This window comes from Equus przewalskii, chromosome 13, assembly GCF_037783145.1.
Source record: "Equus przewalskii isolate Varuska chromosome 13, EquPr2, whole genome shotgun sequence".
NCBI classification, from domain to species: Eukaryota; Metazoa; Chordata; class Mammalia; order Perissodactyla; family Equidae; genus Equus; species Equus przewalskii.
In genome coordinates, this window is record NC_091843.1 from 37,444,179 (window position 1) to 37,470,735 (window position 26,557).

A 26,557-nucleotide genomic window follows, 5' to 3' on the forward strand; every position below is an offset into this window, starting at 1 on the left:
CTTTAGCCCTGTTGTAATGTGGTTGAATTGCTCTGTTGTAGAATTGCAGTTTGAAGAGTTTGCCCCAGATTCTGCCACGTTTGGAACCTGCTGGTCTCAGTCTGGGCTAGGCTCACAACAGGCCTGGCCACAAAGCAGAAACTCTTGAGTGTGAGTCACTTTGTAACACAGTAAACCAGCCATTGGTTTGGCCTACTTCACTGAAAAACAGCTGCTTTTAAGCCCTTAGGAAAACAACAGCAATCCACAACAATCCACCCCCCGTATTCTGTCAATTTTAAATTTAAATCAATTTAGAATAAAAGAGAAAATTATGTTCCCAAAGAGCCTCTGCCTATAGTATGGAAACAGGACAACTTCAAATACTCAACTCTAAATATTTGAAATTAGAGTGGTTTTCAGGCCTGGTTTGCAAATCAGGTCTCAGGTGAGAGCTAGTGACTTCCACTTGACGGCCACAAGTCTGTCTTAGGAGAAGTGCCTTCCTTTCTCTGGACTTTAATCATTAAAAGCAAAGTTTTTGAAACATACATAAAACAATCTTTTGTTCTTAGTTCTGTCAAATATGGGGTTTTTACAGGTTTATTGAGAGTTTTATTCATTATAGGATTTAAGTTATAAACTAGAATTTCTGTCTGCTGATATTTGCGTTTTTTTTTTAAAAACAGGATATCTTGGCAGTTTGCAATAAAAATGGAGGCTGTAGCTTTGAGGATAACTTTAAAAACTAAGTTTCAGGGCCAGCCGCAGTGGCCTAGTGATTAAATTCAGCACGCTCTGCTTTGGCAGCCTGAGTTCGGTTTGGGGTGCAGACCTACACTGCTTGTCTGTCAGTGGCCATGCCATGGTGGTGGCCCACATACAAGAAAAAAAAAAAAAAGAGGAAGACTGGCAGCAGATGCTAGCTCCGGATGAATCTTCCTCAGCCAAAAAACCACACAATAAACCCAAAAACTTGCAAAAACAATGTCAGTTTCTTGCCAATCTGCCCCAAGGTGTTTTTTTATTATTCTTTTCATCTTTGTCCCTCTGATGGTTCCACTGCAGGTTTAGAACAAGACTGACAATTTGCTTTCTTTGCCTCATCCTCATTGACTCTCCCTTATCAATCTGATGCAGGTGGCTCCTTTTTTGTCCTAAAGTCACCAAATAATAATTTTTTGGGAGAGGAGATCTAAACCTTCTCATAGCCATTGTATAACTACTTAGGCTTAAAGAAAACGTTACGGAAAGGTTTATCGTTCCCCACTCACTGCTTTTCCTAATTTGAAAATAATGAGCAGTAGGGGAGAGTAGGGGTCCCCTGTGGGGTCTGTGTTCCTGACAAGGGTTAATTTACTTGCATGAAAGCCTTGCCCCGAGTAACTTCAGCCAATGGGAGCTCGCCCTGATGAGGTAATGCATTCAGCCTGCACTTCATTGGTTGCCCTTCTCCTTACTCGGTGTTCTCCCAGAGGCTGGGAAGTGAAGTGGGCTTGTTTTATGGATAATGGGAGTTTTTTTCTCTGACCATTCACGCGGCTCTACTGAATCTTCTTGTAGCATGGCTGGTGCAGGGAGTTGCTGAAAACAGGCAGTGCTTAGAGAAGTGCCTCGAGCCGCTGGGGAAAATCTCAGGTTCTCCTTCTTGAGCAATTAGATGTCCTGCAACTTGAACCAGCTCTTTTACCTGGGGCTGTTGGGGTGTCTTCTAGTCTGGCCCTTTATTCCCATTCCTTTGTCAGCAACTAGGATTTTCAGCAGTGAGAACATGAACGAAATGAGGCTGACACTGAACTCTGAAGAGCTGAGAGAAAAGCCAGCCAGTCCTAGGACAAATATATCCCATAATGCTTGTCATCTAGCGACCTTGGGGCCCAGCAGTGTTTCACTTCTTAACCTCTTTGGCCCCGGAGCAGGAGCGCTGGCTGTGAGGTAGGCTGATTGCCTCTACACCTCCCCCACAAAGCTGGAGGGGTGATGATTAGGGGAACTGGGGCTTCTTTCCAGCCATCTCCCCTCTTTACATTACCTTTTACTTTGTCTACCTCTGTTCTGGGAGATTGTGTTGTCTGCACGATAGTGGCTGGTGTAGATCTTTTGACAAGGAAACAACTGTTTACCTGTGTCCCTAAGAGAACTTGGAGAGAGAACCTGTGGCCCTGCTTTTCTATCAAACTCTTTCAACTTTCTGGGAAGGAAGGAGGAAGCATCTGATGTTACGCTGTGTGCACATAGGGAAACTGAGGCAGGAAGGATGAAGTAATTGTGGGTGAGGTGGGGATAATAGGCGAGTGCTTATCTCTGACGACCAGGCTAGTCTTTGGGCATAAACTCATGGTCCTTTTCACACAAAGAATTAGACAACAAAGAAGCAAAAGGGTATACCCAGTATGGCTGAACTCTCTGAGGAAGTTTTTCAGGTCTAACAGGTTAAGAAGAAGCGGACATTGTACACATGGATAGGATCCTACAACAACACGGGAAAAAATTAGTAGGTAGAAACTTCTAAAACAGAATTGAAGCAGAACATATTTTGTGGCCTCTGAGAGCTAAGAGGGACAGCATTCCAAAGGGGAGCTCTGTGGAGTAGGCCATCAATCAGATTTGAAACATAATTTAGTTGTAAGCATCAGTCTTCTGCCTTGCATGGAGCTTCAGAGAATGAGATTCTGGGAGCCAAAGGGAATGAAATTTTACTCCATTTTGTTATCTAATCCTGGGAAAGTGGCTCTTTTTCTATGACCCAGCTTAACTGTCTTGAAATAGGAGAATCACCCTGAATTCGAGGGAAGATTTTGTGAGTGAAAGGCTAACCCTAAGTGTTTAGAAAGGTGGAGATGGCATTTAAGATTCTGATAATAGTACCTGAAGCATCCTGAAACTAACTCCACCTGGGTCTCCACCCATAAGATAAAGCTCTCCCTACCCTGGTCTCGCTCACCCCTCCTACCTCCAACCCTGATCCGACCTGTTAGAGATCTGGGCACCCCCGCCCCAGGTTAGATTTTATTGCGAACACAAAGACAGACCAGGGAGAAAAGGAAGAATAAAAAGTAGAAGGCTTCCAGGTTGATTTGTAGTCATGTGTGTTTCCAGGATAAATGTGTTTATAGGATAAATCAGATCATACATGTGAAAATGCTTTGTCACATGTAACATGTTAACATGACAATGAAAGGGATTGCAGCTCCTCAAAAGAACAGGAACTATGTTCCACTCGTTGCGGGACCTCCAGTGCCCGGCCCAGTGTCCGGCATGTAAAACTTTTTAAAAACTTTTTATTTTTGGAAAATTCTAATTATACAAAGGTAGAAAGAATAGTTTAATGCACCTCCATGTACCCAGCTTCAAACTGTTATCAACTCATTACACAGACATTTAATTAATGTTTTTTGAAGGAAGAGATTTTGGCAGTTTCTTAGACATAATTTACCCCATCCTCCTTGTCTTTAGAAGATTGTGATCAACATGAACAATAAAATCAGAAAATCACATTTCCTATACTTCTCATTAGGTTAATCACATTTGAGAAAAACAGAGGTGAAATTCTTAGGGACACTTTTCATTCTGAGTTATTTAATAAAAGGATTATAAAATAAACATCTTGAATTTATAAAGAGCAGAACCTTAAAACTGACTGTTTGCTACTCATACCTGTGATTAATAGTTTGTGCAGTCTCAGAGTTTTAAAAAGAATTTCAGCATGGCAGGTGGGTCTTGGGAGGTGATTAGAAACCATGCTAGTCTCTAAGGCTGACTTGTAGGGTCATCAGCCCTCTGCTTTGGCTGTGATATGGATGGAATTGGGGCCAAGGTCTCCATGTTTCTTGGAGTTTATATTTTATTTATCTTCGACCCTTGTCCTGAGGGTTGGTTCTTTATCTCTAAGGACACAGATAATAGGCAGCCAAGTCTGATATGTTTGCTTGAACAGCCGTTTGGCAGTTTTCAACCCTGTTTTCTGGGAAGACCAGGGTGGTGAAAAGCCCACCCATGGTCTGGGCTGAGATGGGCATCTAGCTACGAGGCTGTGTTTGGGTGAGTCACTTCCCTTTGGGGTTTCCACATTTGGGTAAAATGAGGCTTTTTGGCATAGTGATATAGTGGAGAAAGTGTAGCCTTTAGAGTCAAACATGCCAGTAAAAAAGACCACGGTTTGAATTTCATCTCCATGTGTTTCTCATATTTCTCATCTGCAAAATGGGTTGTTTTAAGAAAAAATTTACTTTAAAGCTCCTAGTACAATGGCTGGCACACAGCCAAGTGCTCAATATATAGTAGCTACTCTTAGGATCAAAATGAGGAAGTTGCAAGCAGAAAAACAGGCAATGGAGATGGATAGGTAATCTGCTGAATAAGAAATACGACTGGCCAGGAAGCATGTAATCAGCCTCATTTGTAATTAGGGAAATGCAAGTTCAATAATGTGTACCACTGTTTTTGCTCATCAAATCAGCCAAAAGAAAAGAAATATATATATAATTATATTCACGTAATATCCGTTTTTGCTGAAAGTTTAAGCAAATAGGCATTTTCCTATATTGTTCATAAAGCCTTTTCCGAGGTAGGTTTGGCAATACCTATCAAACTGTAAATTCATTACTCTAACTCAGCAATTTTGTTTCTAAGAATCCGTTACACACGAATATACACGAGTACAGATATTTATTGCACTACTGTTTTTAATAGAGAAAACTGGAAACAACCTAATTTTTTTTTAGCAGAGACAGATTTCTATGGAATATTATGTGTAAATATTATGTATAAAAAGCATATTATAGAACACTACAGTATGATTACTGTATGTTAAGAAAAATAATTATGCGTGTGCATTTTGTAAATGTATGAAAAGAGGTCTAGGAAGATATACTTCGTAAGGTTTACTTTTGGGGAGGAGAGTAAGATTAGGGGGTGAAGAGAGAATTTTGCTTTCTCTTCTTTATTCTTCTAAAATTTTAAAATTTTCCCAATGATTATATATTATTTTTGTATTTGAGAAAACAATTTTAAAAAGGTGGTGGTGTGAATTAGACCATTTCTCAGCCCTTCTGTGTGTACTTGTCTAGATTCAACATCATAGTTGGGTAAAGCCAAGCTCTTCTTAGGTCTGGAAGGGTGGGAAGAGCTTGTATGCAAGAAGCAAAACTTCCTCTTCCTGGTTCAGGGCTTGGATTGTTGGACCAGTGACCCTTTCTGAAGATAGCAGGACTGCATGGGAGCGAGAGAGAGGTGTTTCAGTAGCCTTCCATCCTACCCAAGATGATCTGTTCAAAAAAAAAAAAAGGTTCTGGGCTTCTTTGGAAGAGTCAAAGCGATCTCAGAGTTGTACTCTCTCAGAATCCAAGACTCCTGGGCTGACACAGAACCTTCTGAGTTCATCTGTCTGCCTCTTTTCTTCCTTTCAGGTCAACATGTCAGATTTTATCAGACATGTCAGATCCCTAAAAATGAAATTTCTCTTTAGTCCCAGGGAACTTTCTTGGATTACAGGTTCCCACCAACTTCTCTGTGGTTTACACATTTAGCTCCTACCACTGTGTACAATATCTGGGTGAGAAAACAGACAACACCTCTTCTTTAAGATAGGGATAGACGCCGAAACAAGGGAAATCCTATTTACCTACTCATGGGTAATTTGCCCCAACTCTAAAAGGAGCTGACATGGAATTAAGAAAAGCATCATTCTAATAACCTTCAGAATGCCTTGATTTTTATTTTTTTATTTAATTAATTTTTTATTGAGGTAATATTGGTTTATAACATTATGTAAAGTTCAGGTATACATTCATTATATTTCAGTTTCTGTGTAGTCTACATCATGTTCACCACCCAAAGTCTAACTGCTATCTCTCAGGGTACACATGTGCTCTTTTACCCCTTTCACCCTCTCTCCTTCCCCCTCCTCTTCTGGTAAGCACCAATCTATTTTCTGTGTCTATGAGTTTGCTTGTTACTGTTGTTGGTGTTTTAATCTTCCACATATGAGTGAAATCATACAGTATTTGGCTTTCTCCATCTGACTTATTTTACTTAGCATAATGCCCTCAAGTTCTATCCATGTTGTTGCAAATGGCAAGAATTCATCTTTTTTATGGCTGAGTAGTATTCCATTGTGTGTATATACCACATCTTTATCCATTCATCCATTGGTGGGTACTTAGGTTGCTTCTGAGTCTTGGCTACTGTGAATAATGCTACAATGAACATAGGGATGCATATATCTTTTCCAATTAGTGTTTTCATGTTCTTTGGATAAACACCCAGAAGTGGAATAGCTGGATCATATGGTAGTTCTATTCTTAATTTTTTGAGGAATCTCCATACTGTTTTCCATAGTGACTACACCAATTTACATTCCCACCAGCAGTGTACGAGGGTTCTCTTTTCTCCAAATCCTCTCCAACACTTGTTATTTCTTGTCTTTTTAATAATAGCCATTCTCATGGGTGTGAGGTGATATCTTATTGTGGTTTTGATTTGCTTTTCCCTAGAAATTAGTGATGTTGACCATCTTTTCATGTGCCTGTTGGCCATTTGTATATCTTCTTTGGAAAAATGTCTGTTCAGATCCCCTGCCCATTTTAAATTTTTTATTTACTTATTTATTTATTGTTTTCCTCTGCCCATTTTTTAATTGGGTTGTTTGTTTTATTTTTGTTGAGTTGTATGAGTTCTTTATATATTTTGGATATTAACCCTTTATCAGATATATGATTTGCAAACATTTTCTCTCAGTTGTTAGGTTGTCTTTTAGTTTTGTTGATGGTTTCACTTGCTGTGCAGAAGCTTTTTAGTTTGATGTAGTCCCAGTTGTTTATTTCTTCTTTTGTTTCCCTTGCCTGAGGAGACGTGATATTCAAAAAGATACTGCTAAGACTGATGTCGAAGAGCATACTGCCTATGTCTTCCTCTAAGAGTTTTACGGTTTTAGGCCTTACGTTCAAATCTTTAATCGATTTTGTGTTAATTTTTGTGTGTGGTGTAAGATAATGGTCTACTTTCATTCTTTTGCATGTGGCTGTCCAGTTTTCCCAACACTATTTATTGAAGAGACTTTCCTTTCTCCATTGTATGTTCTTAGCTCCTTTGTTGAAAATTAGCTGTCCACAGATATGTAGGTTTATTTCTGGGCTCTTGATTCTGTTCCACTGATCTGTGTGTCTGATTTTGTGCCAGCACCATGCTGTTTTGATTACCATAGCTTTGTAGTATATTTTGAAATCAAGAACTTCCTGACTTTTAGGTAGTACACAGAGGGGGAATGGCACCAAAGCACTGGCAAAGGTCTGCATGGGGTGCAATGGTACTACATTTCATCACATTGCTCAATATTTTGACATTTAAAAAATTGTGAACAATATCTATATAAAAGAGAGTATACGATGTATATGTACAGTTTAAAGGATAAATTATGAAAAACAAACCACATGTACCCTCTACCCAGCTTGAGAAGTAGAATATTACAAAATCTCTAAAGGACTTGGTGGGGCTGCCAGCACTGTGGTCCAAACTAGGCATTGCAAACTGGTCCTTCTCAAGGGGAGGAGGGATCTCCTCGTGAAAGATGGGGTCTTCTCCTTGGGTACAATGTCATATACCGCTAGGCTGTGGGCCCACTGGGCTGTCGTTTTCTAATTCATCTGCCTAGAGAACGATCCTTTTTCTAGTTCCCATAGAGGCCACTTACAGGCTAGCACAGCCCTGTTCCTGGGGAGCCCCCCCCCCCCATATGCTCCATACCCTCCACTAGAAGCTATTTTGGATTAATTGTTCTCTTATTTTTCTTCAGCATTTTACCATATATGTATGTATCCCTAAATCATCTGCCTTTCTTTTTTCATCTTAAAAATGCCGTTTGCCATTGCATTCATTTTTTAATATTGTTATACCAAATTGCCACAAACTTAGTGGCTTAAAACAACACAAATTCATATGTGGGGGTAGGGGGTATATGGAAGTCTCAACCTTCTGCTCAACTTTGTTGTGAACTTAAAACTGCTCTAAAGTCTACTTAAAAAAAAGCCATTAAGTACTAGTATTAAGGGAAGCTGTGGGGGCCAGCCCAGCGGTGCAGCAGTTAAGTCTGCATGTTCCACTTCAGCGGCCGGGGGTTCGCTAGTTTGGATCCCGGGTGCGGACATGGCACTGCTTGTCAAGCCATGCTGTGTCAGGCATCCCACATATAAAGCAGAGGAAGGTGGGCACGGATGTTAGCTCAGGGCCAGTCTTCCTCAGCAAAAAGAGGAGGATTGGCAGCAGATGTTAGCTCAGGGCTGTAAAAAAAAAAGAGGGAGAGAGGAGGACTGCTATAGAGTAAAAGATATTTAAAATGGAAACATAAACGTAATATGTAGATCTTTTTAAAAAAAGGGAAGCTGGGAACTCTCTGTACAATCTTTACAACTTTTTTGTAAATCTAAAATTATTCCAAAATAAAGGATTGTTTTAGGGGCCAGCCCGTGGCCAAGTGGTTAAGTTTCCTTGCTCTGCTTCTGTGGCCCGGGGGTTTCACCACTTTGGATCCTGGTTGCAGACCTACACACTGCTCATCAGGCCATGCTGTGGTGGCAACCTGTGTGGAAGAACCAGGATGACTTACAATTAGGCTATACAACTATGTGCTGGGGCTTTGGGGAGAAAGGGGAAAAAAAGGCTGTTTTAAGAAAGAAAACACAACACATTTATTATCTTACAGTTCTGTAGGTCAGAAGTCTGACGTGGGTCTCACTGTGTTAAAATCAGGGCTCTAGGGGAAAATCTCGGGGCTTTTAGGGGAGGCTCTGTTCTCCTGCGTTTCTTAGCTTCCAGAGGCTGCCCACGTTCCTGGGCTCATGGCCCCCTTCCCTCTTCAGAGTCAGTCTCACATCTAATCACTGCAACCTCTCTCTTCTGCCTTCTCTTCCACTTATAAAGACCCTTGCGATTACATTGGGTCCCCCCAGACAATCCAGGATAATCTCTCCATCTCTGGGTCAGTTGATTAGCAACCTTAATTCTTCTCTGCCTGTAACCTAACATATTCACAGGTTCCAGGGAGTAGAATGGGAACATGTTTGGGACGTCATTATTCTGCTACCACAGCCGTCTTTGTGCACTCCTTTGCCACATGCTCATTCTGCCCACCATCTAAAAACCTACTGTTTCTTTTTTACAAATAGCTCACTCCATTTTGGTCAAGTCTGAGTTGTTTTCAGAGCAAATGAAAATAATTAATACCCTTATTTTGATATAGCGACAGTGTTTGGACACAAAGTGACTACTAAATGTATTTTCTGGACATTAAACTCTGGGCATCTATCAATATTTCCAAGTTCAGCTTCAGGGGGAAATAAGGTAATTCAGACATGACCACTTGTGCTCCCCATTATTTCTAATTTTTTAAATTGCCAGATGAACACACATAAAAATAGGGCGCAAACTATAAATGTACAGTATAAAAAAGAATTGTAAAGCAAATGTCTTTGTAACCACCATCCCATTTAGGAAATAGGACATTGACAACACCTCTTCCCCAAAGCTCCCCTCGTGGTCCTTATCTATCACTTAACCTCCTCTCTCCTCTTAGACATAATAAACCACTATCCTGACTTTTACAGTAATCAGTCACTTGCTTTTTCTTTGTAATTTTACAACCAATGTGTGTACCTCCAAATAGTATAGTTGAGCTTTGTCTGATTTTGAACTTTACATAACAGCCATTCTTTACGTTTCTTTGGTATTTTATTTACCTTCTATATTATAAAACCCAACCATGCTATTATCTGTAGGTTTAGGTCTAGTTCATTCATTTTTTATTGCAGTATGTATTTCATTGTATGGTTCATTTTTCTGTGGCTGGAATTTTGTGTTGTTACCACTTTGGGGCTATTACAATCAATGCAGCTGTGAGCATCTTTGCACTTGTATTCTGGTACCTATGTACACAGGGTCCTCCAGGGTATATACTCAGGAGTGGAATTGCTTAGTCAGAGTTTTTATGTTTTCAACTTTAGGAAATAATGCTAAATTGTCTCCTGACTAGCAGTGAATGAGAGATTCTACTGCTCCACGTCCTTGCCAACACTTGGTATTGTCAGACTTATTAATTTCAGCCATTCTGGTGGTGTATTGTGGTGGATGTATTTCATTTTAGTTTGCTTTTCCCTGATTACTAATATGGTTGAATAGTATTCATACATTTATTGGCCATTTGGATTTCCTCTTATGTGTAGACCCTATAAAAAAGGTTTTTGCGTGCAATTTAATATTGGATTGTCTGGTTTTTAAAAATTTTTAATTCTAGGAGTTATTTATATACTATGGATAATAGTCTTCTTTGGGTTGAATGCTTTGTAATTAACTATTCCAGTTCTTTGGCTCTTTTTATGGTGTCAAATACAATGTAGATGAATTTATCAATCCTTTCCCTATGGTGAAAGAGTTTGTGTTTTAAGAATCATGAAGATGGGGGCCGGCCCAGTGGTGTAGCAGTTAAGTTCGCACATTCTCCTTTGGTGGCCTGGGGTTCACCAGTTTGGATCCTGGGTGCAGACATGGCACCACTTGGCAAGCCATGCTGTGGCAGGTGTCCCACATATAAAGTAGATGAAGATGCGCATGGATGTTAGCTCAGGGCCAGTCTTCCTCAGCAAAAAGAAGAGGATTAGCAGCAGGTGTTAGCTCAGGGCTAATCTTCCTCAAAAAAAAAAAAAATCATGAAGACAATCTCCTATATTATCGTTTTTTTTAAAGCTTGTTTTAAAATATTTTTTACTGTGAAATATTCATATAGAAAAATGCCCAAAACAAAGATATACACAGCTCAATAATTTAATACTAAGCAAACCCCATGTAACCACCACTCAAATCAAGAAATAGAACTCTGAAAAAAACAAAAGAAATAGAAATCTGTTTAGCACCCAGACAACCCACTCTTGCCCCTCTTCCCCAAAGGAACCACTACCATAACTTCTATGTTAATCATTTATTGGTCTTTTTAAAAAAAAACTTTTCCACCAAATATGTATCCCTAGACATGATGGTTTATTTTTGCTTTTTTTCAGAAACACTTATATTTAGTTTCAAATTTTAAAAAAAGGTAGGGAGCTAATTTTTACTTTTAAACTTTTTGAAGTATAAAATACATATGGAGAAATGTACGTATTATAAGAAGACAGCTGGATGAATTGTCTCTAGTGAATATACCCATGCAACCACCTCCTAGGTTAAGATATAGAATATTCCATCGTGATCTCTCTCAATCACTGACTTCTTCATTCCCCCAAAAGGCTTTCCTCCTTAACCAGAATCCTGACTTCTAAAACCAGTTTAGTTTTCCCTCCTTTTGAAATGTATTTATTTTTTTGTTGAGGAAGATTCACCCTGAGCTAACACCGTTCCAATCTTCTTCTATTTTGTATGTGGGTTGCCACCACAGCTTGGTCACTGACAAGTGGTGTAGGTCTGCGTCCAGGAATTGAACCTGGGCTGCTAAGTGGAGTACACTGAACTTAACCACTAGGCCATGGGGCCGGCCCCTGAAATTTACTTACAATGGAATCATACAGTATGTGTTTGTGTCTGGTTTCTTTTACTTAAATTATTTTTGTGTGATTCATCATGTCGTTGCTTGTAGCTGTGGTTAGTTCCTTTTCATTGTTGTATAGTATCATATGGTATGAATGCTAGAACTTATTTATCATTCATTGTTCTGTCATTGATACCTACTCGAGTTTCTGTTTTTTGCCATTATGAAAAATGCAGATATGTACATTTTGTATGTGTCTTTTAATGCCTATGTGCACACATTTCTGTTGGGTATGACTCACACTGATGAAATTTAGGGTATGTGTATATTAAACTCTCTTGTATATATATATATACTTTTAATGTTTTAAAGAAGTTTAACCTTTTTGTGTTCTTATGTTTTAAGTATGTCTGCAGTAAACAGCATTTAGCTGCATTAAAAAAAAAAATTCATGGGCCAGCCCGGTGGCGCAGCGGTTAAATGCGCACGTTCTGCTTCTTGGCGGCCTGGGGTTCGCCAGTTTGGATCCTGGGTGCGGAAATGGCACCACTTGGCATGCCATGCTGTCGTAGGTGTCCCACATATAAAGTAGAGGAAGATGGGCACGGGTGTTACCTCAGGGCCAGCCTTCCTCGGCAAAAAGAGGAGGACTGGTGGTAGTTAGCTCAGGGTTAATCTTCCTCAAAAAAAAAATTCAGTTTGACATTTGTTTTCCTTTTAATAGAAGAGTTAATATATTTAACATTGATTGTAATTACTCATATATTTGGATTTATTTCTGCTAATTTTTTACTATTTCTCCTGCTTTTAAAATTTCTTAGCCATTTTTTTATTACTCCCCAAAGCCCCAGTACACAGTTGTATATCCTAGTTGTATGTCTTTCTAATTCTTCTACGTGGGACACTGCCTGAGCATAGCTTGATGAGTGGTGTGCATGTCTGTACCCAGTATCCAAACTGGTGAAGCCAGGGCCGCTGAAGCAGAGTGCACTAACCTAACCACTATGCCACCAGGCTGGTCCCTAGCCATTGTTTTGATTAAGTTCCTCCCATTCCATTTTATCCCCTCTAATATACTAGAAGTTAAACATACTGTTTTATTTATTTTAGTGATTACATAGAAATTTTGACGTGCATATTTAATTCAACAAATTATAAACTTACTATATTTAGCCTCCTCCTAAACAAGATGAAGCCTTATAATACTTTAACTCCATTTACCCTCTCCCAATATATGTAAAATTATTCAGTCATAGTAGAATTTAGACATTGTTGCTATTATTTTGGACACCCAGTGTTTGTTTAGATTTATAGCACGTTTACAATTTTCTTTGGCCACCATTACTTCTTGCATTTGGATCTTCCTTCTGGGATGACTTTTCTTTTTCCAAATGTACATCCTTTGGCATTTCCTTTAACAAACATCTATTCGTAGTAAATTCTCTTCTTTTAAAATCTGAAGTTTATCTGATTTTTTCAAATCTTATATTATCCGAAACTGTTTCTATTTTGCTCTCATCCTTAAAATGTAGTTTCACTGGATAAAGAATTTGGTGTTGATGACAATTTTCTCTTAATGTTTTGAAGACATATTCCAATGTCTTCTGGCTTCCGTTGTTGCTGTTGAAAGGTCAGTTGTCAGCTGAATTGTCATTTCTTTGAATATTAATCTGTTTCTTCTTGCTGCCTAATTTTGAGATCCTCTCTTTCTCTGATGTTCTGAAATTTCACTATGAGGTGACTAAATGTGGATAGCATTTTATTTTTTCAGCATGGCAATTTTTGGTCTTCCAGAATTTAGGATAGTTATGATCAATTCTGGAAAGTATTCAGCCATTATTTCTTTGAATATTGCTTTTCCTCCATTCTCCCTATTATTTCCTTCTTGAATTCTAATTAGATATTTGTTGAATTGTCTTATCCTATCTTCCATGCATCTCGACCTCTCATATTTTCCATTTCTTTGTCTCTCTCTGTGCAAATTCTTCAGATGATCTTTCAGTTAACTAATTCTCCCTTCAACTGTGAAATCTGATGGCTAACCTATCCTTTGGGTTTCTAATTTCAACTATTGTATTCTTTATTTTTGTAGGTTTATTTAGCTCTTTTTCAAATTGCTTGGTCACTTTTGATGGTCTTTTATTTCCTCGTTCTCTTTATTTCCACTAATTCCTTCAAAAATATTGAACATACTAAAGGAAAAACTGTTTCTCTACTCACAACACTTCTGATACCAAATGTGCGGGCTTTCTGCACCAAACAATTCTCTGTGGACACTAACTGGGTGTCTTACAATTTAATTCAGCTCTGGCTCTAACTACCTGGAGTTAGTGCAGACCCCATAAGTTAAAGGCTCAGTCCCACAAGACTGCTCCCCACTTCAAATACCAATCGCAAGTAGTGGGTCCCCAGGTTACCCACACTTCTGTCTGACTTGGCTACAAATCAGAGGTTCCTATGACTCTCTCTTCAGGTTTGATCATTTGCTATAATGGCTCACAGAATCCAGGTAAACACTTTACTTTCTCTTACTGGTTTATTAAAAAGGATATTATAAAGGATACAAATGAATAGCCAGAAGAAGAGGCACATAGAGTGAGGCCTGAACATTCTAACAGGTCCTAAGCTCAAGAGCATCTGTCCCTGAGGATTTTGGAGAGTACCACTGTCCCAGCTCACAGAAGCATTCACCAACCCAGAAGTTCATCAAGTCTTGTCCAAGACTTTTTATAGAGCCTAATCTCCAGCTCCCTTCCCCAGAGATCAAGGGTGAGGCTGAAAGTTCCAACCTTCTAATCACTTGGTTGAGGCTATCTAGGGGCCCCACTCTAAATCACTTTATTAACATGAGCTAAGGCTTAATGGAAAGGGGTTTGTTATGAATAAGAAAAGACATTCCTCTTGCCCTTATCACTCAAGAAATTACAAGGGTTTTAAGAGCTCTGTGCCAGGAACTGCAGACAAAGACCAAATATATATTTCTTATTATATCAGAATATCACACATATACAGTCATGCATCATTTAATAACAAGGATATGTTCTGAGAATTGTATCGTTAGGCGATTTTGTTATTGTGCAAACATCATAGAGTGTACTTACACAAACCTAGATGGTATAGCCTACTATGCGCCAAGGCTATATGGTACTAATCTCTTTTTTTTTAAAGGTATGCTTTTTTTGGTGAGGAAGATTGGCTCTGAGCTAACATATGTTGCCAATCTTCCTTTTTTTTTTCTCTGCAAAGCACCAGTACATAGTTGTATATCCTAGTTGTAAGTCATTCTAGTTCTTCTATGTGGGATGCTGCCACAGCATGGCTTGATGAGTGGTGTGTAGGTCTGTACCTAGGATCCAAACTGGTGAACCCTGGGCTGCCAAAGCAGACAGCACGAACTTAATCACTCAGCCAGGGGTCAGGCCCCTATATGGTACTAATCTTATGGGACCACCATTGTATGTATGGTTCCTCATTGGCTGTAACACTGTTATGTAGCACATGATGGTATTCTGTATCTGATGACTAGAATACTTGCAGTCATTGTAGTTATTATTCTGAAGTTCATTATTTCCTTGTGTTTTTAGTCATATTTTATTACAAGGTCATATATTTTGGAAACTTACCTGTAGAATTTCCAGAGAAGATTTACTTATGCCTATACCAGGTGCCTGGGTCACTAAAGTATCACCTGTAAAATTTTCAACTCAGGGTTTTCTGGGTCACACAGGTACTGTGAAATTCTGTCCTGTCCCCCCCGCCCCTCCCCCGATCTGCCTACAAACTTGTTTAGGAATTCTCAGAGGAGAGTTTTTTCTCTTTTTTTCTGCTCCATCCACAGTTAAGTGGAGATAGTTGGGTATCCTTACCCTTTCCCTCTGTAGGTCCGGTTTTTTTCTTGTTCTCCCACTGAGGATGTAGCCCTTCTAGGATCTTAGTTTTGGGGAGGTTGCCAATGTAATATATGGGCAAGATGCCCAGGGCCCAGAGAATAGGGATGCCTTATTCAACCGAGATGCAGTCACACAGGTTGCCCACCCAGATAAAGTGACACTTAAGACACTTAAACTGAACTTAGGCTTACTGAACAAGTGGGTTTCTGCCATGCCATGGGCATGTTTACAGTGTCTTCATCTCAAGGTGGGAATTACATCTAGTGTATTCACTGCTGTGTCTCCAGCACTTAGCACAGTACCTGGCATATACTAGGTGCTCAGTAAATATTTCTAAGTGTGCGGCAGAATAAGAAGTATCAAAGTATTCCAGGTGGGGGGAAACAATACATATAAAGCAAACAAGAAGAAAAAAATAGCAAAACCTTATTAAAAAACAAATTTGGTTAAACTAAGGGCCATTTCTCTTTTCAACAAGTGTGTTTACAGTACTTGTTTTTGGTAAGACAATTATTTAGGATACAGACAGTGCCATACTTTAACAGGGATAAGACAATACATACATAATAACTATAAGACTTCTTCCCTGTGTATACAGATTGGCTTCTCTCTCACTATGTCACTATGAAAGCTGAAAATTAGGGTATGAGCCTTTATGCTTCAGAGCTTCTCTGCTGATGAGCTTGAGGATTGAGAAAACACTAAATGCTTCTGCAAATCGTTATACTCTTGCCTTTAGTGGAAAAGGGCAATCAGGTGTAAATGTTTGGCAAAAATATGGTTTTAGCTAGTTTGCAATCTGCAAATATTTGGGCTGTCAGTTTGCCACAGAAGATGTGGTCCTAATGAAAGGCATTTGAGAAGAAGCCTGGTTGGTCAAATGGTAGGAAGGCCCAAAAGTGTAAGGCCTCTAAGGAAGAGGTAGCGTATACAGAATGGTGAGACCCTCCTACCTGGAGTTCTGGCTAAAGGGGCAGCAGGAGGCCCATGGTTTTGTGAAGATCATAATCTCACTGAATCTCTGAGCACATTTTTCTTTCCCTTATGTGGATATAGGGATAGGGAAGAGGAGAAAGGGATATCTATTCTTTTTTTCTAAAAAAACCCACAAAAGTTCTGATTGTCGAAAAAATATCTAGTTGACCATAGGAATTTAATTAAGAGGGCAAAACAACTTAGTCTTATAGCTGATGATCTCATTGGCTTATATTATTGTCATACACTGAATTCCAAGTTATCAGGCCAAAAATGTGGAGTTGGCAAAGATGAGAGTTACTGTTAATTGTTCCAGCTCCTCAAACTGGATGGCACTAGTGGTTGTGTGAGTGAATACAGAAGCTGAAATCAACATTATGTTAACTTTGGTTCTATTCCAAAATATTCTATTCCAGAGATATGTAAGATGAAGATTTTTCAGGGCGGAGATCATGATTATATCGCTTAACACAGTGCCTGGCCCATACTAGTTGCTCAAGAAATATGTGTTGAATAAATAAATGGCACAAAGGTTACTTAGGGTTGCTAAGATCAGAACAGTATTTGCCATTATTTTGGATGGCGTGGGATTTGTACACCCTGGAACAGTTTCTTCTCTTTGCAGCTCGTAATATTTTTTTCGTTTATGAAGAACATGCATTCTTGTACACTGGTACAATGGTTCTGGGGAAGTGGCACAGATAGATCCCATTGCATTCCTGAGAAGAGCCAGCAATACCACTCTCTAATGGTGAGTTGCTTCTTTATCATAAGATTTTAATTTTGTTGGGTTTTCAGTTCTTTCTTTTTTCCCAGTAGAGATGAGTACTTCAGAAAAGAGAAAGTTAATTAGCTGAGTTTGATTGAACTTGACAGCATTTTACTGCTCTGCAGGAGTCAGAGTAGCTACAACGTCATCTCCTTGTGCAGGAGTTTTTCCCACATGCACAACTGCATGTTTTCCCAACCTTATCTATACTTATGTCTTAGTCTATAAGCGGGCAGTGTAAACATGCTTCTAATTAGGGAGGGGGTGTGCTTGTATTTATCGTATTTCAGAAGGTTCAGAAGATCTTAAAAACAGCACCATGAGTTTGGGGGTTCTTGGTTTTCATTTAAAAATAAATGGGGAAGTATTTAGCAACTTCTGCCAAGACAAGTTTCCACATGCGGCCTCATCCCTAGCAACAAAAACCCAGATATAGCGGCCAAACATTTCCAGAAATTTCTTTAGGCCTGTGAAAGCTGTAGGAGAGAGGAGTGAAACAAATTGTAGTATACAGCTTATAAAACACTTTTATGCATACCAGTTTACTATTATTTTTCTTACGTTACCAATGGAGACTCTAAGGTGCATTTAGGTTAAGTACCTTGACCAGAGTCACACGTCTACTAAGTGACAGGGCTAGAACTCAAATACAAGTTTTCTTATTGCAAGTGCAACATTCATTAAGTATCGAATGTTTGTCCTTTTTACTTTTTAAGTGTTAGAATTGGTGGGGATGGGATATGTCTTTTTGGCTCTTGCTGGCTACTGTGGCTCCAGTTTCTTATGAACATTGTATTAAAAAAAGATAATAGCAGCCTTGACTGAACAAAAGTTAATCTATTTTCTAGTAATCAAATAGCCTTGGTCAGAGATGAGATCAGTAAGGGTGAGGAGGACACCTGAATAACGAAAGTTTCCTTATTGGTAGCATAAGAGGTAGGCTCAACATCCTGTACATCTGGAAGAGCTGAATTTAATCAAACTAATCTATGTTCTTGGTGGTGGGGGAGAAGTCTATTTGCATTCTCTATGAATAATAAGGGTATCAGTTGTAAAGTGACTACAGAAACAGCTACTCCCTGACCTCAAGTCACATCCCGCTGACACTGGTGACACTGGGGAGGCAGACATGCTGATGTCCTCCCTTGCATCTAGGACATGGTCTGGGGTTGCAGTGAATATATATTCCTTTTACAGTGAATTGACTCATGACCTTACTTCTGAGAGGTATAAAGCCTCTGCTCAGATAAGTTGGGTAAAAGTTTGTATCCCTGGGCTATAAAAGTCATCTTGCAAAGAAATAACTACAAAATCTCACCTCAAGGAATAATTTCCTGGCCTCACCTCCAGAAGAAGTCTTAGAAATACATCAATCACTTCTCATCCTGACCAAACAGCTATTTGAAATGCTGATTTTGACATTAATTATATATTAAAATGTGACCTCTACATCTACAGGTAAAGCATTTTAGGAAAAAGCGATGTAATTTTGAGGTATTCTCCTAGTGACTGCCAAGAGTAGAAACTGTTTGTCACAAGATGTCAAACTGGAAGTTACATTTTCAGTCAGATAACTCTTTGTGCGGGGAGGGCTGTCCTGTGCATTGTAGGATGTTCAGTAGCATCCTTGACCTCCACTCGCTGGATGCCAGCAGCACCTCCCCAGTTTGACAACCAAAAATGTCTCCAGATATGGCATAAAAATTACCCCAGAGGCTGGCCCTGTGGCTGAGTGGTTAAGTCGCATGCTCCACTTCGGTGTCCAGGGGTTCACTTGTTTGGATCCTGGGTGTGGACCTACGCACCGCTCATCAAGCCATGCTGTGGCGGTGACCCACACAGCAGAGCTAGAATGACCTACAACTAGGATATACAACTATGTACTGGGACTTTGGGGAGAAAAAAACAACAACAGATTTCGGTAATTCTAACTGCTAAGATATTAAAAAAAAAAATCCCTGGTTGAAAAATACGATATTAACTGAAGCATCAAGATATTATAAAAAAACCCAACTACTCCCCCTACCCCCTCCAAAAAAACTCACAGAAGTGAGTTCTGAAATGAACTTCCCCTAGAAATGAGATAATTTAGACAAAATCAGGTGGATAACTAAACGCTCACAAGTTACAAAAGGTCAAGTGAGAATCATTGAGGAGTGTTTCTTGGAGGGGTTGCTGGTATGCCGTGCTTCTTACCAGAGTTGCCTGCCTGCCTCCTGCCTCACGCTGAGAGGGCCCTTCAATGGGACTACTCAGAGTACTTGAGATGTATCTCTTGCACTTAGAGGGGCACAGTGGACCTGTGTCTGACGCCTGCCCGGAAAACATAAAGGAAAAGAGAAGGGTTGGCAGCTGTTTCGGCAGCAGAGCAGAAGAATGCTGAAGCTGCACTGGGATTGGCCTGTACTCCCAAGTTTGTTTGGGCAAGAAGCACGTGAGAGCTTTGTGTGGTCCAGGTGTGGACCATACAGAGCTGCCATTGGCCTAAACAGCACCATCGGAAAAAATGTCTGATGGTGCTGAAAAAAGCTCTTCTTTGGGGCCGGCCCGGTGGTGCAGCGGTTAAGTGTGCACGTTCTGCTTCTGCGGCCCAGGGTTTGCTGGTTCAGATCCGGGGTGTGGACATGGCACCGCTTGGCAAGCCATGCTGTGGTAGGCGTCCCACATATAAAGTAAAGGAAGATGGACACAGATGTTAGCTCAGGGCCAGTCTTCCTCAGCAAAAAGAGGAAGATTGGCAGTGGATGTTAGCTCAGGGCTAATCTTCCTCAAAAAAAAAAAAAAAAAAAAAAGAGCTCTCCTTTGTCCAGACACTTTAGTTCCATCTATTGGAAAATTGTCACACTAACTTAGTTTGGACAAAACACTTTACTGCCACCTGCTGGAAAACTGTCAAAATAAATAAACAAATCTACAAGGAGGATGATGTGAATGTCACTCCTAGGGTATGGACTGCACAACCTTGCACAACAATATGGGGTGGCACCAGGACCACTTGCAAATGGGCCAGAGTGAGAGCTATCTTAGATACTATCTGACAGGGCCCTTACAGAGACCAACAGGTTTCCACAGACCAGGAGTTGGAGGTCAGCCACCAGATTCCTAGATGCTAAAAGAGAGAGTAAAGAACTGCCAGGATAGAGTGCTTTTGCTCAGATCAAGGGAACTATGGGTGGGAAACCACCAGAGACTGGGGATGGTGGTGGTTTCTGAAGTAAGCATAAAAGCATCCATCAGAAAAAAAGGTAGCTTTAAACATCTACCAGGCCCAGTGCGTTAAACCAACACATGGAAGTAAAAGTTAAGAACCTTCCTGCTCCCCTTGCTTTTCCCCTTTCTCCTTCCCTTTGCCTCTGGTTGGTAAGCTGAGAGAGAACGAGAAAGACCAGGTATGATGTCTTTCCAGGGCAAGCAGTGGGCCAGCTGTCCCCAGCTGGAGGAGAAGGGAAAGTTTCACTCTTTGTGACTCAATGACCACAGGACTTTCAATTCCCATGGGGGACCAGAGAACTCACGGAACCTGCCTGAATCAGGTATATGACAGATCTACTCCCACTTCACGGAACTAAAGGGATGACAAAAGATAGAAATAAAAGTTTTTTGTTGTTTAAAATTACATCCCTGAATTCTGCATATTGAACATACTGGTTACATATTGTAAAGTAGGATCTGGAAAAGATATCATCCAATGACATATTGTCAAGTTTTACAGGAGAAAATGGTTGTTAAATCAATTCATTTGTTTTTTGAGAGTCCATACTTTCGGAGTAGGGCACATAAATGCAAGGGAGTCTCTGTCCTCAGGAAGCTTAGTCCTGGGTTTCATACTGAGAGTAATGTACCTGTTACAGCCAGTTATGTCAACAAGAGCCTGTGTTGCATAGGCAAAGCAGGTTCAGGAGGGTTTTTTAACGATTTACTCTCAAGACTTTAACTAGCTTACGATTATGCTGTAGAAGCAATCATGTTGCCCCTGTTCTTCAAGCATGGAATCACAGGTAAAGCTTCCATTTAAGATGTTTAAAGAGAGATGCAAGGCTGACTGCATAGGCTGCATCTTGATTGGCCTTCTATGGACCCAGTCTGTCTGGTCCTCAGTTTGGCAGATTCAGAAAGTTAATTTCACTTTACTCAAACTTAATCAGGCTCTGAGAAATTAATTTGGATAAAACAACTTTATAACCCAATGAACAGAAGCTGATTTACAAACCGTGATGTGTATTTATTAATTGAGAAGGACTGTATAGCTACTACAACTTGTACCAGTCATGTGCCTTGGACAACGACTTCTTACTGGGTGCATTGAGACCCCTCGAGTGATGGGAAAGCTACTTGATGAGTATGGAATCAGAACAGGGGTCTTCGCATATTCTTAAAGGATATCTAGAATTTAAGGTTGCTAGGATATAAACTCAATAAAGGCAGAGATCTTACTTGCTGATGTAGAACAGAGTAAGCATTCAATAAGTATTTGTTGAGTGAGTGACTGGATCTGAATTGAGTGTTTTAACTGTCCTGATAATGTCCTAGTCATTAGAATCAGTAGCCTCTCTCCTGGATAAGAGTGGGAGCCCACCATACATTCTTATTCAGATTCTGCTGGTTCTAGACTCTTTATGGACCCCACCCTTCTTTTATGACATCATCAACAGGGCATGTGACACTTACGTTACAGATGATTTATTTCACTCTCTGATGAAATTTGGGAGTCACCCTGGCCTCTTTAACACATTTACAGATCATCTTATAGGGTGACTTTTTCTTTTTTTTTTTTTTAAATCTTGTCCCAAGTTCTATGAGGGTTTTTGTTTTATATTTTCCGGGTTACTGGCTTCCAGCACAGGTAGGTAGGGGACAACCGAACTGTGGTGGTTTATATCTTTACAGACACCCAGAGTTCTTTGTACAGGTCTGGATCTACCCGCCGTCAAGGTGTCCAAAGGCAGAACAGCGCGTTTCACTCCACGGTAGATCTCAAAGCCCTTACAAGACTAAAGCAGAGATTGGCTGATCATTCATACCTCTGAGAGCGCGCGGGGGCGGCTATCCAAGTACAGCCTCCCTCGGAACTCCCCGATCTGCCTCTGAGACTCGGGTTTAGCATCGGAAGCTCCCTGTGAGCACGTAGCCTATCGACTTTCATATTCCCAGACGCCTTCGGCACGGAGGCACCTGTGTTCTCTCTGGAGCCTAGGTCATGTCCTTAGCTGAAGACGAAGGGTGCGGGGCGGGCAGGGCCCCCGATCTGACGCCCATCGCTGGGAATGGGGACGTGAGTCACCGCTTCGGTCTGCGGGGCGGTTTTCTGTTAAGGGCTCCGTGCTCCTCATCCGGATAAGGGCACCCGGGTTTTTCTGGCCTTCTGCAGGGGAGCACGGCCCCCTCAGAGTCCAGGAGCGACCTCGGTCTTCCGGCTTGCTTTTTATCCCTCCTACGTCCCCTCCCCAGTTTCCTCTATCTTCTGTCCAACCTCCCCAGACTGAGGACCCTCAGACATCTCCCTCAGGCCCGGCCCGGCTTCCGGCACCCCAATTCAGAGGCCCAAATTTGGCGTGGGAGAAGCACGGCAGCGCAAAAAACCCACAAGCTGCAGGCCAGAGGCTATGGGGTCTGGGGCCCCTTGCCCCGCGCCCGCGCGCCCCGCCTCCTCCCGCGGGCCCGCCCCTCCTCGCCCCGCCCCCTCCCACGCACGTCACGTCCGGCCCGGCCCCCGCCCGCTCTCCGCCCTCCGCCCTCCGCTCTCCTCCCGCTCACCGTTAGGGAGGTTCTGCGCCTCAGCCGTTGCCACCGTCGCCGCTCCCGCCCCCTCTTCCGCGTCTCCGCCGCAGCCACCGCCGGGGGCATCCGGGGGTCGCTTACCGGGCTGGCCCCGCGCTACAGCCGTCGCTTCAGCCTTCCTCCAGCGGCCGCCGCAGGAAGAAGCTCGCCGGCCGCGGAGCCTCTCGGGGCCTCAGTTCTCGCCCTCTTGCCGCCGCCGCGGGTCCTGGAGAAGCGGCCGCGGCCAGGGAACGGGGCGTCGCGGTTCCAACGGTAGGTGAACGGGCGGGTACCCATATCTGCGCATGCGCGTGTCCCCTGTCGCCGCGGCCGTCCCCCCTCTGCCGCCCCCCAGCGCCGTGTCCCACCCGCGCCGGACTCAAGGGCGTTGCACGTCGGGGTGCGGGGGATCCGGGCAGTGCCCGGCGGGTGAGGCATTCCGTAGAAAGGGCCCCCTTTTTGGTGGAGCAAGAGGAGATGAAGCTATGCCCCTGGCTCCTGGGGGGTGTGGCAGTCTTCGATTTTTCAGCCCCTGCAGTGCGCTTGAGCGAGTGTGCCTTCTCACCTAGCTCCCCCGAAGTAGAAGGCACAGCAACCCACGCTTGTTTGCTAGCCTCCTCTGCACACTGGACCTGCGCCACCTCCCTGCCCACTTCCTTCATACTGGGCAGTGAAGTTGATGCAGAAAAAAAAGTGTGGTTTATTCCGGGCTCAGCTGCGCCCCTTTTTAAGATCACGTGAGATGAGTGGTTGCTGACTTCCTTAAATCTCTCAGAGAATATAGCCAAAATTGGGCTGTTGGTGCACTGGGGACTTGTGTAGAATGCATTGTGCATAGGCCAGGCTAGAGGAGTTACAGCATTAAGTTTCAAATGGGGCGACTGGTTTCCGAGATAAGGTTATAGGAAATTGAATCGGTTGCCACACCTGCCCAGTAGGAAATTGGTAAACTTTTGTTTGTAATAAATTAAAAATCAAACTGACTTTTAGGAAGGCAGTTGCAGAATTACACTCGATTCCCCAATATGCTGTCTAATCAGTGAAAAAAGTACCTAAAGTTGGGCATTTACCTTACTTTCAAGTTTCTGATAGTGTAAAAATGGCAACAGGAACCACAGAAAATGCAGGCTATGAACATTAAATAACTGTGATGTGCTAACTTTTCAAGGCAGACGTAAAAGGATGATTTTGAATTATTGACTTTCTGGGTTAATGTGAGAATGTGTTCAGCTTTCCTTTTTGTAACCTTGCAATACTTGTTGGCCAGGGTTTCTCACAGATACTGTGCACTTGGTAAGTCCTTGTTGAATGGAGTTGAATAAACTGGTCGTTATTTGTATAGCCATCAGAGCCCCTTCTTACTTTCTTAATCTGTGCTGCTTTTAAAATTGGGGCAGTATTTACTCAGCTCATTCCATTTGCAATAACATGGATGGACCTTGAGGGAATTATGTTAAGTGAAATTAGCCAGTTAGAGAAGGACAATCTCTGTATGACTCCACTCATATGAGGAATTTAAAAATGTAGACGGAGAGAACAGATTGGTGGCTACCAGGGGAGAGGTGGGGTGGGGGGTGGGCACAGGGGGTGGAGTGGTGCACCTGCAACACGACTGACAATCAATAACGTACAACTGAAATTTTACAAGTTTGTAATCTATCATTAACTCAATAAAAAAAAATTGGGGCAGTATTTTTTCCAATTTAATTGTGTCACCAATTAGGGATCTGTGACACAGCTTAAATCCTTGGGAAGATGCAGAAAGACACATCACAGTGTCATAAAATTCTTCATTGGGTGTAGTAAATGTTTACTTTTTATTAGAATGCCATTGTTTTAGGACAGAGAAAATGGCTGAAAAAAATACGTTGTGACTTGTCAGTTTTTCCCTATCAATAAAATAACTACATTTATCATTTATTAATAACTTCAGTCTGTGCATGGCTCTCTCTTTGTTGTACACTAACTTTAATACTATTGGAGAATATAATAGTATAAATTGCTGTAGCTATACTTTGAAAAAAAATCGTGGTAAATATACCAACCAAATTTTCCGTTTTAGCCATTTTTAAGTGTACAATTCAGTGGCATTAAGTATATTAATAATGTTAGGCAACCATTACCACTATCTATTTCCAGAACTTTTTCATCATCCCAAACATAATAATTCCGCATTCCCTCTTCCTTCCCAGCTCCTGGTAACCTCTGTTCTACTTTCTGTCTCTGTAATTTGCCTATTCTAGCTACTTCACATAGGTAGAATCATACAGCATTTGTCCTTTTGTGTCTAGCTTATTTCATTTAGTGTGTTTTCAGGGTTCATCCATGATGTAGCGTGTATCAGAATTTCCTTCCTTTTTTAAGGCTGAATAATACATTCCATTTTGTGTGTATATACGGCATTTTCTTTATCCGTTCATCTGTTAATGGATATTTGGATTGTTTTCATCTTTTGACTTTTGTGAATAATGCTGCTGTGAACATTGATGTACAAGTATCTGTTTGAGTTCCTGCTTTCAGTTCTGTTGGTTATATACATAGTGGTGGAATTGCAGGATCATATTGTAATTCTATGTTTAACTTTTTGAGGAACATCCAAACTGTTTTCCAGGGCAGCTGCACCATTTTACATTTCCATTAGCAATGCACAGGAATTCCAGTTTCTCCACATCCTCTCCAACAGTTGTTACTTTCCCTTTTTGTTTGTTGGTTGGTTGATTTGTTTGATAATAGCCATCCTCTTGGGCGTGAACTGGTGTTTCATTGTGGTTTTGATTTGCTTGTCCCTAAGAGATAGTGATGTTGAATATCTTTTCATTTGTATATCATCTTTGGAGAAATGTGTATTCAAGCCCTTTGCTCTTTTTTGAATTAGTTTTTGTTTCTTTGTTGTTGGAGTTACTTTTTTAAAAAGATTATTTAAAAGTAACTTTTTTTGGTGAGGAAGATTGTCCCTGAGCTACCATCTGTGCCAATCTTCCTCTGTTTTGCATGTGGGATGCCATCACAGCATGGCCTCATGAGCGGTGCATAGGTCTGGGCTGGGGATCGGAACCTGCGAACCCCAGGCAGCCACGCAGAGCCGGTGAGCCTAACCACTATGCTGCTGGGCTGTGCCAAAAGTAACTTTTCTTTTTAAAGGTTTTATTTTTCCTTTTTCTCCCAACCCCCCCGGTACATAGCTGTGTATTTTTAGTTGTGGGTCCTTCTAGATGTGGCATGTGGAATGCCGCCTCAGCATGACTTGATCAGTGGTGCCATGTCCATGCCCAGGATTCGAACTGGCAAAACCCTGGGCCGTTGAAGCAGAGTGCGCAAGCTTAACCACTCGGCCATGGGGCCAGCCCCCCAAAAGTAACTTTTTAAAGTTATTTTGTATTTGAGTTAAATCTTTTACCTGAAAACCTTAGGTTATTAAAATGGATAAAATATTGAAACTTTAAAAACAGAACATTTCTTTTTTACAGATGGATAAACAGCAAAGAGACTGATTTTATATCTGAAAAAGTTCTCCAATTATTAAGTCACACTGTATTTAGATCTCAATTAGATATATATCAGTACCAAGAACTTCTTTCCATCACTTCGGTATTACAAAGGTGTACCCATTAAATGAAGACCCTGTCCTCACCAATGAGTAAGATTACTGCTCCTGCACTTTTCTTTGTTTATAAAGTG

The 26,557-nt window shown here is 41.2% G+C and overlaps 1 protein-coding gene across 50 annotated transcripts in view; it reads left to right on the forward strand.

Moving 5' to 3' along the window:
- The first annotated feature begins 3,870 nt into the window (after positions 1 to 3,870).
- The window catches only part of FAM13B (family with sequence similarity 13 member B), a 115,436-nt gene continuing 92,749 nt past the window's right edge, over positions 3,871 to 26,557 (forward strand). For 24 of the 50 annotated variants that reach the window (XM_070570870.1, XM_070570881.1, XM_070570894.1 and 21 more), the window contains exon 1: positions 23,012 to 23,152. The gene's annotated coding sequence lies outside the window, so the exon portion shown is untranslated. The other 26 variants (XM_070570871.1, XM_070570879.1, XM_070570893.1 and 23 more) reach the window with 13 other exon arrangements.